Raw genomic sequence first — 15,158 nt, 5'->3', positions numbered from 1 at the left:
ATCCAGCATTGCCCACCCTCCAGGCTGCTCTTTGCTCCTGATGAAAGACCCTTGCAGGACTGTGGCCCCTCTCAGTGCAGTGTCAGTCACTGCCAGAGCTCTCAGCTGAGCCACTGGCATTTGCAGAGTGACATCCAGCCACAATCCTGCTGCCTGCTGAGCACCTGTGGAAGATCCTGAGCATTTTCATGCCTAGCAGCACAAAACAGCTCAGGCTTTCTCTGAACTGGTTTTCAGGAGAGGTTTCCATATCCCCGTGAGATCTGTTCATCCCTCAACACGTATGACTTGATGTACAACGAAGTATTGGGTTCCTCCCTTCCTTCCTCCTGTGTGCCAGTGAGAAACCATCCATGGCAATGGAGGATGTTGTGTGCAGGGCAATGTATTCCTGGCTTGCCATTTTGCTTCACTGTCACTCAGCTGAACATGGTCCCTATCTAAGAAGGACTTCGAAGAAATGGGTAGGAATTTTGGCTCTGAGAGGAGCAGAAAGCATATTTTCTAGACCACATTGCCAGCAGATGCCATTTGCCTGGCAGAACAGTGATTGCCACTCATCTTCCTGGGAAGAATGTCAAGACCCATTCAGAGATCCCAGGTTCAGCTGGCCTTTGGCTTTGTCTGTCTCATTTCACACATCCACTTTCAAGGGCCATTAGAAGAGGCACATGTCTGCCTTGCTAACCAGAAGTGCTGTAGTTATTCCCAGGAAAAAAAAAAAAAAAAAAAAAAAAAAAAAAAAAATTGGCTGTCCTGTGGTGTGGTAGAAATCCCATCACAATTGTGACTCTGTGAGCAAAGACAACCGGTGCTTTTTGGGGCTGTAACAGCTGAGAGTGTGGCAGAGCAGGTTTGATATTCTTTTTAGACTCCTGAAAACATTGTTCCCAAACAATCTTTCTCTCCTGTCTTCTGTCATCAACTGTGGAACAGAGGAAATGGAAGGGATCAGAGGTTTGTTTAAATTTGCGCTTATTTTTAAGTCTTCAAATAGTGTCAGCTCGATGCATGATACTTTAGAAATTGGATGAGTAGCACCTATTTCATCCCAGCGAGAGGTGGGATTGAAGACTTCCAACAACAGAAACACTGGATGTGCAAGAGCTCAGTTTTCCACCCCTCACACAAGTAACTTGCTGTACTATTTTCAGCAGCCTCAGCCAGATCGATTAAAATCCTGCTCCAAACAACAACAGAATGAAAATGTTCCACCAAATGGGGAAAAGGAAGAAAAGTGGGCCGCAGCCCTTTCTTCAGAGCTTGTGTTGATTTTGCCAAGTCAGATGCAAACAAGGTTTACCATATTTCTTTCCCAGAAAAATGCAGCTATTGAATAGAAATCTATCTCTGAGGCTGCTAAGTTGGGTGCGATTTTAGAGCTGGGAGGAGCAAAACAGGTTCCAGAGAAGCTGTGGTTGTGTCACCCTTGGAAGTGTTCAGGGCCAGGTTGGATGGGGCTTGGAGCAACCTTATTAGCGGAAGGTGTCCTGAGTCTGGTGAGTCCCTGAAAAGAAACTTTTGGTTTTCCTGAAATGCTGCCTTTGCAAGGGGAGGTCACAACTACCCCACGTAATTTGAAATGCCCTGATCAGAACCCAACTGTTTTTTCTCACAGGTGAGGAGGGATTTTCATTTGTATTTTACGGGGGATTTTCACAGTGCAGAGCAAGAGCAGCTGAATGGGTTTGACAGGCAAAGATGGCCAGTGTGACAGCAGCTTAATTCCATGGAGCTTTTCCTTCTGTGATCCTGTACAACCTGAGGCAGCACTCTGGGGCTCTTGAACCTGGCAGTTGGGCAAGTTAATCATTGGAACAAGTGATAAATTACCCTGCTCCACTCTCTTGAGCATGGATGTGATGAGCCTTAAGTAAACCTGTGAGCACTTGTCAGGATGGGAGCTTGTTCTTTGCCAGGGAGGAGGGAGAAAATATTGCTTGGAGTAAATAAAGCAACTCTGCATCCCCAGGAAGATGAAAAGAAGCAATTAAACATTTGAATGCTGCATGGAATAATTTGCACAAGGCTATATCTTGTCTGCTATGCAGGAATGTTCCAAATAAACCAGGCTTCTCCTGATCATTATTTTTCTGGGTTTCCACCACATGATACAAGAGACTCTCAATAGACCCCTGTCTCCCCACCCCCAGCGCCACAGCCTCCCCCAGAGGATGTTCCACGAGATCGACCCCAGAGCCTGACACGGGGACGGGGGGCCGAGGCCCTGGGGGGTGGGACAGGGGGACAGGGACCCCCGGCAGCGTCCATGTGTCCCCCAGGGCCAGACCCTGGGCCAGGGCTCCTTCACCCTGTTACAAACGAGAGCTTGAGAGCACTTAAAAAAATCCCAGGAAAGATATCGGCAAAAAACATATTTAATATTAAGTGACAGCACCACAAAAATTCCTCGGCAAGAGTCACTCTGCTCCTGACTGGACACTTCAGGCACACAGAGGAAACAATCCAACAACAAAACCAAACCAAACCAAACCCAGGCAATCAAACCAGAAATGAGTAACAAATCCTATGGAAAAGGTAGTTTTCAATCCTGTGGAAAAGAACTGTCCCTCTTGGCCAGGTGATCATTGCCAAAATTGAAGTTTCACCTCAAACATTCCCTGTTGTGACAGGCTGGAGGAGATTGTTGGCTGGAAACATCTTGTGTGTGGGGGAGGAAGAAGCAGGTCCACCTTGTCCTGCCCTGGAAGCCCCAGTGCTGCCCTGCCCTGGAACCCCAATCCCCCCAGAGCCTCTATCCCAGCCCAGCAGTGGCTGCCAGTCCCTGGCACAGCACAGACAATGCTCCACAGCCACCTCTGGAGCCCCAGCCCAGCTCCTGAGTGACCAAATGAGCCCAAGTCCCACCTGGGGGAAGGGCCCAGCAAGACCAAGGGGTATTGAAGGCTGACCACAAGGCAAGCACACATCTTGACCCTGCAGCCTCTTGGAATTTCTGTCTGAACGCTGCTGGAATCCAGGAGTTGGTATCTCTGTGTGTGCTTCTTAAATCTTATTTTTCTCTCTTTCTATGTCTACTTCTATTTCTCTCCTCTGTCGAATTTTGATGAACTTAAAATTTGTCAGGCTTAGAGTTTGTCAAGTGGAATGGCCAAGTTAATGCTTCAGAAATGTTATTTTGTTGAATGAATGTCATATTAAACCTTTTGCCATAGTTTCTCTGATTTTCTAGAGTTGCCAATAAAAGCTGCTTTGAGCTCCTCAAAATCTCTTGTACTGGTATTTCTCCAGTGCCTCCAACTCAGAGTACACAAACAATTGTAATTCCTTTTAAATGTCTCCTTGAGACAGTTGTTTGGGGGATGGGAGTCAGGGCTTGTCTGTCCTGCTTGGCACAGCCCAGGCAGGGCTTTCCCATCCACATTCCACACTCCATTGCCCAGCTGGAGCCGCTGGTGCTTCTGAGTTCTGCTGGCCCAGCCCCAGGGACGCTCTCCTTGTCTGCCCATTCCCCCACGGTCTCTGGGCAGGGATGGCCTCAGTGGGGGCTGCTGACATCCTCAGCAACTTGGAGGCTGCTGCTGGATTTCACTGCTGCAGAGGCTTGTTCAGCCTGCAGCTCTTCAGTGCAGGAATTCAGTGTCCCAGGGCTCATTAACATTGAAAACACCTTAACAAGCCAAGCCTTTGGGAATAATTTGATTTTAGCTTTCAAATCTTGTGTGGTTAATTCAACACATTTCATAAGTGTATTCAAAGTGAATGTATAATTGAATGAATATTTACAAAGAGAGTGAGAAAACATTTTTTAGGTCCTATTTTTTTTTTCCTGATCATAAATTGATATGTGCAATCTCCAATTGGCACTGAATCCAAGTACATCCTCATGCAGTTTGAATAGATATGAATAGATATAGCCAACACCCTTCATGGCTGACAATCAATCAGACTCTGTCCCTACCCCCTCCCCACCATTTCCCCCATCCAAGCCCTGGCACTCAGAGCAGCCTTGTGCAAATCTGAGCTCCCTCCAGCCCAGGCTGCACCTGCAGCTTTCAGCTCCTTGGCTCCAACTCCCACCTGCTTTCCTTGGAGAAGGAGCTGCCTGAGACACAGAGGGATGTTCATTGATTGTCAGCCAACAAAGCCAAGAGAAGGCACAGCTCCATCAAATGCAAAAGTCATTCTTCTCCCTGGCTCTGCCCTGGCCCTGATCCCCACAGCCTGTCCTGTGTCCTTCATCCCTCATTTGCCAGGCACTTTCTGGGACAAGGGAGCTCTGCTTTGGTTATGGAGGGAGGTCCAAGTGCAGCCACTGGAGTGGGAACCACAACTCATCAAGTTTGTGCCCTTTGAGGGACCAGGAATTGGTGAGACTCAGAGGCACAGAAGGGTTTCTCTTCATGGCCAATATAAAAAATGTGAACATGATAAAATTTAAGTACCTTCTGACATCCCAGCAACATCTGACATGTCCACCATCCACAAGGGATTGCCATACAGGAAGGATTTTAGACAGAGACTTAAGAAGAGGTGATAGAAAAGATAAAACTACAACTAAGATGCTGACTAGAGAGGTATTTAAACTTCAGAGAAATTGGGCAAGTCCCTGAAGCTCGAAGCATGAAGCCTGGGATGCACATTGGAATGACCTGAGAACAGCTGCAGGAAATAATCTGGGAGCAAGGGGAAGGACATAGATCCAGCTGCCCTAATGAAGAGATGTCCTTAGACACAGCCATTTTAACAGGAGAGCTGCAAACACCTGAAGGACGGGGTCATGAAATATTAGACTGAATATTGGTGGCTCATGTAGAGGGGAAGGTCAGAATTTCTTCTCCTGCCATCAGTTGAAGAATCCAGTAGATCCAGGAAATTCCTGGAATTTCAAAGGGAATACTTTGCCATTTCTTCAAAGCACTCAAGTGACCCAGATAATAAAGATTCACTTCTTTATTATGAAAGTAACAAGTGTTAAAACCTGTGCCCCTTTCCAGGCAGACATCAGTTGTGTGTCCATGAAGAGGCAGTGCCACTTGTGCCCTGAGGTGCCCAGCTGGGATTGGATCTCTCTGAGAGCACCTGAGGGAGAGCAGAGCACCTTGCAAGCTGCAGGTCCCTGACAGCCCTGCAGGGCTCCTGTCCCATCAACATCTGCTCTGCTGCAGTCTGAAACAGGGCCCAGCATGGTGCTGGGATCATCAGAGAGCTGAGGTGTGTGCTGGAATTCAATGCCCTCCCCATCCTGCAGCAGCCCTGCATTTCCCTGCTCCAGCCTTGGTCTCCAGCACAGCCATGGAGGCTCTTTGGGCTCCTGACTGTTCCGGCAGCCCCCCAGGGCAGCTGAGCTCTGCCTGTGGCACAGTCAGCCCTGGACAGCGCAGGCCATGCTCAGCAATTGCTTGTGTGTGCCTGGCCTTGCTGTCAGCCCCGGCAGCGGCTGCGTGGCCCCTTGGTGGCCCTGTGCTGGCCCAGCCATGGTGGCCCAGCCCCTGTGAAGGCCCAGCCCAGGCCAGGAGCATTGCGGCTGGGAACGGCCCCTGTGCCGTGCTGCCCACAGCAGCCTTGGGGCTCTGTGCCCCATGGCCTCCCTGCTGGGCAGCCTCTGCCAGCTCCTGCACAGCCCCTGGCCCCTGTGGGCCTGCTCAGACAGCCCTGCCCCGGGCTCTGCCGGCCTCTGGGCCAGCAGAGAGGCCGGCCAGGGCTGGCCATGGCTGGGAACAGGCCCTGAGCCCCGCAGGAGGATGGAGCTGGGCCACAGCCAAACTCAGCCCAGGGCAAAGCTGGGCTCAGCAGCCAGGGCTGCCAAGGGCTGGGCACAGAGGCTGGCAGTGACAAATGTCCTGGGCCCCCTCCCTGCTCTGTCCATGCCCCCAAGGGCACAGAGCAGCCTCCTCTCTGGGACACTTGCCTGTTTTCAATGCCTTGCACAGGCGCTGGCCCTGCCCCACAAGGCCTGGCCTGAGTCCTGCCCCTGCACGCTCAGCCAGGCTGAGATGGACACGGATGGTTTCTGGGGCAGGCTGTCTGAGCCCAGCCCAGCTCCCTGCAAGCTCTGCCAGCTGCCCTGAGCTCTGGGCAGCACCAAGGGCCTCTCCCCAGCCCAGCCCAGCCGGCTCTGGCCCCACAGCTCTGCTCAGGCCAGGCTGCTCTGGCCACTGGCCCCATGGCCTCAGCCCCTGCCAAGGGCACAGCAGCAGCTGCAGCTCACACAGAACTCAGCCCCAGCCATGGCGGAAGGTGCTGGGACAAGGCCAAAGGAGGCTCCCTGGCTGCCCTGCTCCCCTCTGGCTCAGGTGCTGAGAGCTCTGCAGCCCCTGCTGCCATCCCATGTGCCCAGGGCAGCACAAAAGCCCTGGCCTTGGGGCCCTCAAGAGCTGCTCCTGCTCCAGGCCCAGGGCCCATCCCAAAGCTGGGGCAGCCACAAAGCTGTGCCCATTGCTGTTCATTGCTGCTCTGATGGGGATGGATCCTCAGCCACTTGGAGGTTGATGATGAATTTTCCTACTCCCAAGGCCTCTTCTTTCTTGAGCTCTTCAGTTCAGGAATTCAGTGAGAAAAGCTCATAAACATTTGTTCAACATGCCCAAAGAAGAAAAGCCATTTGGAATAACAGAAGTTTTCAAGTTTTCTGTAATTAATTAGACAGATATCTGAAGTGTATTCAAAGTGTATATACTGTCTTGAAAACAATGCAGAGAGAACAGTTTGTTCTGTTTAATGTTTTTTCCTGTTTATAGATTGATATCAGCAATGTCCAGTTGATATTGACCCCCAGCACCTTCTAATGCAGACTGAATAGCTATGAAAATCAAGACCCTTCATGGCTGAGAGTCAATCAGACTGTGTCTCCTGCCCCCTCCCGACCATTTCCCTCATCCAACCCCTGGCACTCCTATGGACCAGGAATGGTGTCACCAGCAGGACCAGGACAGCAATTCTTCCCCTGTGCTGGGCACTGGTTGGGCAGCACTTTGGGTGCTGTGTCCAGTTCTGGGACCCCAAATTTAGCAAGAACGTGGAGGGGCTGGAGTGTGTCCAGAGAAGGACAACAAGGCTGGTGAAGGGTCTGGAGCAAAAATCCTGTGAAGAGAGGCTGAGGGAGCTGGGGTTGTTTATCCTGGAGAAGAGGAGGCCCAGGGGAGACAAGGTGGTGTCAGGGCACAGGTTGGACTTGATGATCTCCAAGGACTTTTCCAACCTTGCTGATTCTGGGATTCTCTGAAACCACCCTTGCAGCAGTTGCACGATGAGCCCTGGGCCTCCTCTTCAGAAGCTCCAGCAGCCCAGGTGCCTCAGCTTCTCCTCCCAGCCCCAAAGCCCATCCTGTCAGTCCTGCAGAGCCTCTGCAGCTCCTCCTCATTGCCCAGAACAGGGAGCCCCACAGGCAGACACAGCAGCCCAGATGTGCCCCCCTGGCTTGGGGTGCCTCTGGCAAGGGGGCAGCACCAGGCACTGCAGGAGCCTGCAGACAATTCCTGCAGCACTTGGAGGATGATCCTGCTGCCCAAGGGACGTTCCCATGGTGCCAAGTCAGGAACTGCAATGGGGAGTGGGGCCAGAGAGGAAAGGGCAAACAGGGATGGGCTGTTTGCAGGGGAGGGAACAGGGCTGGGCAATAGGAAGAAATCTGGATCATGGATGGGTAAAGAAAGCAAAGGTGGAGCAAAGGAAATGCTCAGGGCAGTTTGGGGCTGGCTGCCAGGCAGCCCTGGCTCTGAGCAACAGGGTCTGCAGTGGGACAGGAAACTCCCAGCTGATGGGAACAAACTTTCTGGCTGACTGCAGGGGCCAGGACAAAGCTGAGTGCTTTCCCTGGTGTCCCCCACCCTTGCTGGCCCCAGAGGCTGATGGCATTTGTGCTCCCTCAGGTTCATGTCCCCACAGCAGCAGCATGGGGGTGCTCCTGCCTGCTCTGTGCAATGCAAACAGGGGCTCCTGAGCCAGTGCTGCCGTGGCTGTGCCTGCAAGGATGCGGCACCTCTGTGAGCTGGGGGAGAGGCCAGGGCTGCAGAGGGGGGATGTTGTTGGCAGCTCCATGAGGATGCTCTGGGACGCTGCCCTGGGCTGTGCAGCACCCTGGGGATGGATCAGCCCCTGCTCTGCTGCTCCTTCCCGTCTCCCCCAGGGCCCTTGCAGAGCCCCAGCCATGCTTTTGCCCCCAGCCTGCCCACGGCCAGCCTGGGGCTGCTCACCCTGGGGCTTTTCTGTGCTGAGCATTGGCCTGGCCGTGTTCTTGAGAGAGCCTGGGCAAGGAGCCTGGAGCCCCCAGGGCCTGGCCTGAGGCGTCAGCGCTGCCCCAGCAGTGCCCATGGCCTGTCCCTGCTGCAGCCCCGGCACTGCCACCCCCAGGACTGTGCCCGGCCCCGAGAGCACTCAGGCCCTGCAGCAACACCAGGGCCACCAGGGCAGCGGGGCAGGGCCACGGCAGCAGCACTGGCAACACCAAGTGCTGCTGCTGCTGCTGGGCACAGCTGCTGTGCCAGCACTGATCTGCCCCAGCTCTGCACACAGACATTGCTGCTGCAGCTCCAGAGAAGGCAAGAATAGAGGCATCTCTGCAGAAAACTTTGCTGGGAGATCCTTTAGTTCCTTTAAAACCTTTGAGACTGCAGCCCCTCATTGGCACAGTCTGTGGCCACAGGGAAGGTGGAGAGAAACAAAGTCAGAGATGGCAGAAACAATCGTCTAGCTTTAGGAAGAATATTTAAAAAGAAAAACAACAGGGAAATCAAAGAACCAAACCAAAAGAGCTAGAAAAGATGACTTTTATTACAAGTGATTTGCCGAAATTGGCAATCACTTTAATGCTTCCTAAGATGTCCAGTCATCAGTCTCCTCACTGCAGCCTTGAGCTCCTGGTTCCTCAGGCTGTAGATGAGGGGATTCAGGGCTGGAGGCACCACCGAATACAGAACTGACACCAACAGATCCAGGCATGCAGAGGAAATGGAGGAGGGTTTCAGGTGGGCAAGTACTGCAGTGCTGAGAAATGCATTTCTCCTGCATTTTCCCTTTTCAGATTCTTTCAGTCATCTCCTCAGAGGTACAGTTTGTTTTGGGGCTTTTCATGAACTGATTGTACTCTTGATTTAGATAGAGACTGTGGAATTGTTTTTAGATGTAGAAGAATCTGGACTGAAGACAGAAACAAACTCCCTGTCAGCCCATTTTCATCTTCTAGATCATTTTCAAGATGTCCTTGGGGGTGTTGGAATGATTATCACACAGCTCTCCACTTCTGGCTGCAGGCTCTAGAGTTTCTTTCTCTGCATTCAGTCAGGCTTGCACTCCCTAAGAGTTCTTGGTAGCCTGTCATCTTTTCTTAGGGTAGAACAGTAACAATGAAAACCTTTCCAATGGCACAACTGCCCAGCCCACAAGGAAAAGAAAAGAACAAGCTGTCAAATTCTTCAAATATTTCTCCTGCTTTGCTGCAAGTGTTGTGCTGCACCCACAGTGTGGAAAGCTGCAGTTGGTGGCACACCTTGTGACACAAGCTGCACCTCGTTCTCCGGGATAGGTTCTTGGAAAAAGCATACAGGACTGAGGAGAAGATTCTGGAAAAACTGAAAGAGCTTTTAAGAAATTAAATGAAAATTGAAACAATTCAAGACGTTTTTCTCGATTTGTTTTTATGCTCCCCTTTTCCATCTTGCACTAGTTGTCCATCCCATTAATTCCAAACAGATCTCACTTCTAAGATCCATGAGTTGGCAAGTTTTAGACATTTTAAGATACCATGACCTAGACACACTTTGGCTTTCCCTGTTTTTCTTGGAAATCAATGCTGGAGAGGTAAGTGCAGTGCTTGGGTCAGGTACAAATTCTGCATTCAGGGAATGCGCTCTGAGAGTGTTTGACCCTGAGCAGGGACAATGCACAGCAGTGACCGAGGGGATTCCTGAGCCACTGTGCAGGAGTCCAGACTCTGGGTCTTGGCTAAACTCGGCAAAGTTCCCGTGTTTGGACAGGCTCAGGGGCTGCCCTCGGGGAACGTGGGGCTCGGCGCGGGGGCGAGCGGGCAACGGACAAACGGACACGGGGACAAACGGCCCCGGAGCTTCAGTTGCAGCAGCGGCAGCAGCAGCAGCAGCAGCGGCAGCGGCCGCGGCAGCGGCAGCAGCAGCGGCAGCGGCAGCGAGAGAAGAAACTTCAGATTCCCTTCTCCTCTCCCTTTCCCGCCGCCCCGTACCTCTCCCGCTCTCCCTTTCCCGGTCTCCCCTCCTCTCCCCGCCTCCCTCTCCCCGTGCCGGGCCGGGCCATGCCCCCGGCCCGCCCCCGGCCCCGGGCGGGGCTACCCCGTGCCCGCCCCCGCCCGTCCTGCCGCCGCCTGGCCTCAGCCCGGCTCTGGCCGTGCTGGCGCTGGCGCTGCTGGGCGGGCGTCAATGCCTGGGGCTGGGGCGGCATCGCCGGCTTTTGGCTCCGCCTGGCCCGAGCCCGGCCCCGGCCCCGGCCCCGGCCCCGGCCCCGGCTCCTCCCGGGGCCCGCGGAGGACACAGGCGGCGTTGCCTCTCCCGCCGCCTCCGCTGCGGCTTGCCCGGCCCGAGCTCCGCCGCTCGGCAGCGCAGCCGCCGGCCCCGAGCCTCCCGTGCCGCGTTCCAAAAACCGAACGCCGGGGGATGGCCGGGCCGGGGCGGGTGAGGGGCGCTCGGGGGCCATTGCTGGCCCCGGGCCGAGCGCTGACAGCCGCGTCCCGCCCGCAGGGAAGGCGCAGGAGGCCCTGCAGGAGCGCTACCGCCTGGGTTCCCTACTGGGGCGCGGAGGATTCGGCAGCGTCTGCTCGGCGACGCGGCTCTCGGACGGCGCCCTGGTGAGCGGCGGGGCCGGCGGCGGGCGGAGGAGGAGGAGGAGGAGGATGGGGCTGGGCAGGGCGGGCGTTGAGCTGAGCCCGCTGCTCCCCTTGGCTTGCAGGTCGCCATCAAAAGGGTGCCACGGAACCGCATCCGGCACTGGAGCGAGCTGGTGAGTGAGCCGGGACAGCAGGAGAAGCCGGGCCGTGCCAAGCGGGGATGAGCCGAGCCCCGGCATGGTGGAAGCCGCCAGGACGTCTCGAGGGGGAGCGGGCGTGGGGCCAGCGCAGGGCGCAGAGCATCCCGGGCTGGCTGAGGGGTTGCCCAGCCCTGGCCCGGCATCGGCCCCACTGACGGCATCGTGCTCCTTCCGCAGCCCGACGGCACCAGCGCTCCCCTGGAGGTTGTGCTGCAGGACAAGGTGTCCACTGGCTTCCCCAGTGTCGTAAAGCTGCTGGAGTGGCTTGAGCTCCCCAGCGACATTGTCATGGTGCTGGAGCGGCCAGAGCAGTCTCAGGACCTCCTGCATTTCATTCGGGCACAGGGGTTCCTGCGCGAGGAGGTGGCGCGGCCGCTGTTCCGCCAGGTGCTGGAGGCCGTGCGGCACTGCACCAGCTGCGGGGTCCTGCACCGCGACATCAAACCAGCAAACATCCTGGTTGACCTGGCCACCGGGCAGGCTAAGCTGATTGACTTTGGCTGTGGCACCTACCTGCAAGACACAGCCTACACTCACTTTGCAGGTGAGCCTACACAGGGCTGTGCTCCCGCTCCTGGCATCTCATGGCCCAACATCTCTCAGCCCAAGCTGGCTGTGGCAGCGGGGATTCTCCCTTTTGCTGCCACTCAGGGGACTGAATCTGCAGCTGAGTTGCTTTAGAGCAGGGGTGGGTGGGGAGCCAGCTTCCAGCCCTGCTGGCAGCCTTTGCCCACCACTGTGCCCAGGACTGGGGCTGGGCTGGGGCAGCCAGCCTGACAAAAACAGCCGTGGGTGGGGGTAGCAGAGAGGGAGGTTGGAACCTGTGTCCCAGCCAGTTTGTGTGCAGGCAAGAGGAAGGGCTTGGACTGCTCCACTTGCCCTGTTTGTCTTGCCTTTATAATATGTTTGAGGCAATGCAGGCAGGGAGAATGAGGGCATGTTTTTTCCCCAGCACGCAGTGGGTATTTCCTTTGCATGTCATAGTCAGGCCTAGCCAGGGCTTCCACTGTCCCCTTCCCACACCAGTGGCTTCTTTTGCAATCCCAAGTTTGTACACCAGTCCCAGGTGCTGGTGAGAGGACAGTGGTCACCCTGTGTGCCACTGATGCAGCCCTCGCCCGCCCAGGGATGCTGGGGCCAGGCTCTGGGAGCAGCAGCATCCCCCTGATGAACTCCATCTGTATTCCACAGGAACACCATCACACAGCCCCCCGGAATGGACCCGCTTTGGCTGGTACCATGGCGAGCCAGCTACCATCTGGTCCCTGGGCATCCTGCTGCACCAGATGGTCTGTGGGAAGATGCCTTTCAGGAGGGGCTGGAACTTCAGCTGGGGCCAGCTCTCACTGCCACAACGGCTCTCTCCAGGTGGATCCTCTTCTCTGGGCATGGGTGCAATACCAGTGCTGGGAGACAGCAGCGGGCTCGGGAGCATCCCGCTCTGGCAGCTGCTGAGGAGGTGGCACATGTCCTGCTCTCCCCCAAAACCAAGAATTGATGGGAAAGTTCAGGCCCAGCTCTGAGCACATCCAGCATGGCCTGGGCATGGGAATAGTGGGGCAAAACCAACAGGAGCCTTCTCCAGCTGACGGGCAGTTTCTGGTTTCTCTCCCCAGAGTGCCAAAATCTGATCGGGTGGTGTTTATCCATGCACCCCTTGGCCAGACCCTCATTAGAAGAGGTGTTCAGTCATCCTTGGATGCAGGATATTCATCTGCCCTAGAAGAAGGGAGAGAGCCACAGGCACACTTAGATCCAGGGCCCTGGTAAGTTACAGCTGCACACATGCCTTGGCAATGAGAAGCAAAGGAACCCAGCCTGTGTCACTGCACCAGGGTCATGGGATGGGAACACGCAGCCCTTGTGCTGGAGCTGAGCTGCTCTGCCCAGCCCTGGTGGCTGCCATCCAAGCAGGTTTTGCTTGTCCTGGTTCCCTGACAGCTGGGGCCCTGGGCAGAGCCCTGACAGCCTGGTCTCACCCCAGGGAAGGAAAAGGAGCCCCTGGAGAAGCTGTACCGGGTGGGCTGCTGCTGCAGGAGACGGCGAGGATGACATGATGATGACAACCTCTCCCTGGACCCGGCCACCAGCAGTTGAAGGTGATGCACTATGATTGTGGCACCTTCTTCAAAGCCAAACTCCACAGGGAGTTTGCAGATGAGTCCACACCTGGGGAAATGCTCCCAGATTTGGGCATTGCCCAGCCTGGCTGGGAAGCAAAGGTTGCCCCTTTGCTGGGGCAGATGGAACTAAATCTTCAGTCAGCTGCCCAGCTGCTTTTTTGGCAGGGCTGGTGGGATGGGCTGGAGTGGGTACGAAATGGGAGTGGGCTCCTGGCCCTGCCAACAGCCCCCAGCACCCACCGTGCCCCAGGCTGGGGCTGGGGCTGGGGCAGCCAGCCCGACACAAACCCCCGTGGTGGGAGCAGGGGTGGGACTCCAGAACCTGTGCAGGGGCTGCTTTGCTGTGCAGGCAAGGAAGGCCTTGGGCTGCTCCACTGCCCTTGTTTGCTTTGGGATCATGGTTATTTTGGGGGCCAGTGCAGAGGGAAAGAGAGAAAGTGTGGACCTCCCTCACCCATGGCTGGATTTTTCCCTAGCATGTAGGGGTTGGGCCTTCCTCAAGGTCCTGACAGAGCTAAGAGTTTTGACCTTTCTTCTTCTTTTCCCTTTTTGTCTCTAACCTCTTTTCAACAATTTGTTTGTTTTTTTCTAGAGGAAGCATTCTAGGTGGTCCAGTCTGGATTGGGAAGTACTTGGGACCAGCTGCAGCGTGGATGGGCCGTGCCCTTGGAGCAGGCTGAGGACATCGTTTGGGACCAGCTTTTCTTCCAGCCGTGGATGGCGTGAGGTGGGTGCCCGTCTGCTTGGCAGGGTGGGATCAGAGCTTTTGGGAGATGGCAGCGAGCACAGGAGCATCCTGCTCTGGGCAGCTGCTGAGCAGGTGGATGTGCCATGGCTGGATGCAGGCTGGGCACATGTCCTGCCCTCCTGCCCTGCTCCCAAAGGCAGCAGTGATGGGCAGCTCTGGGCACAGCTCTGAGCCCGGCCAGCACGGCCTGGGCACCACAGGCAGCTGGGACAAGGGGACAGGAGCCATCAGCTGACGGGCAGTTTCTGCTTTCTCTCCTTGCAGCCAGGCTCTGCGGATGCTGAGGCTGCTCTGGGCTCTGGCAGGGCTCTGCTGGAGCTCAGCACCGGGCTGGAATCAGCCAAAGAAGAAATGGTGTCACCTGCAGCACAGACTTGCTTGAGCATTTTGACAACGCAGCTCAAGTTTGCAGCATGGACACCTCCAAGGGAAAACATGACACCTCCCAAAAATTAAAATTGTTCAATACCTTCTGAAATCAAATCAATCTGGAATGACTCCAAATGACATTTTTCAGCTTGCTCAAGATGTAGCTCAGCCCTTCTCTGAACAGTTCTCTCCCCCACCTGCCTTTTACTTCTCAACTGCTCCCTTTTTTCCCCCAGTGAATTCCCAGCCCATCGCAGTCTCCTTTACTTGCTGGCCTTCCGTGTTGCCCCTGACCACAAGGAAGGCCGAGCCCCAGGCTTAGGGACTCGTGCTGTCACTGGCTGAGGAGCAGCAGTGTCTCAGAGGTCCAGTGGGATTTTAGTGTCATTCAGAGCCACTCTCCAGCCCTCAGCTCTCCTCACTGCTGAGTTCCCACTCCCTTTTCTTCATCCTTGCAGCAGGATGAGCTCTGTGAATCCCCTTGAGCCTCCCCACTCTTCCCAGCCCACGCAGCCACCTCAGTGAGGCTGAAGCTGAAGCTTCTCTGTCTTCTCTGGCACACCAGTCCAGTCCCCTGTGTGGGGAGCCCCAGCCCCAGAGCACAGCACACAGCAGTGCAGTCCGGGCTGGAGCAGCTGCCCTGCAGCCCTGGCTTGGCTGTTTGTGGCAGCTGAATGCTCCCTGTTTCCAGCTGTCCCTGCAGGATGGCCCCGGGGCAGAGCCCAGCCGGGCTCCCACTGCAGCCCCTGGAGCTTGGGGCAGACAGTGCTCCCAGAGCTGAGGTTCATGGAGAGCACCCGGAGCTGTGCCTCGCACTCAGTGCTGGCAAGTGGTGTGTTCTCATCTCCTGCAGCCTGAGGGGAAAACAACCTGTGCTGCCAGGCCAGCACTGCCCCTCTGGGCAGGGACAATGCTGAAGGGCTTTCCCATTCCAGAGGAGCTGGTACTGAGCCTTGGCAGGGCCT

The sequence above is a fragment of the Passer domesticus genome, chromosome 6, assembly GCF_036417665.1.
Source record: "Passer domesticus isolate bPasDom1 chromosome 6, bPasDom1.hap1, whole genome shotgun sequence".
Taxonomy (NCBI): Eukaryota; Metazoa; Chordata; class Aves; order Passeriformes; family Passeridae; genus Passer; species Passer domesticus.
This window is presented reverse-complemented; position numbering follows the sequence as displayed.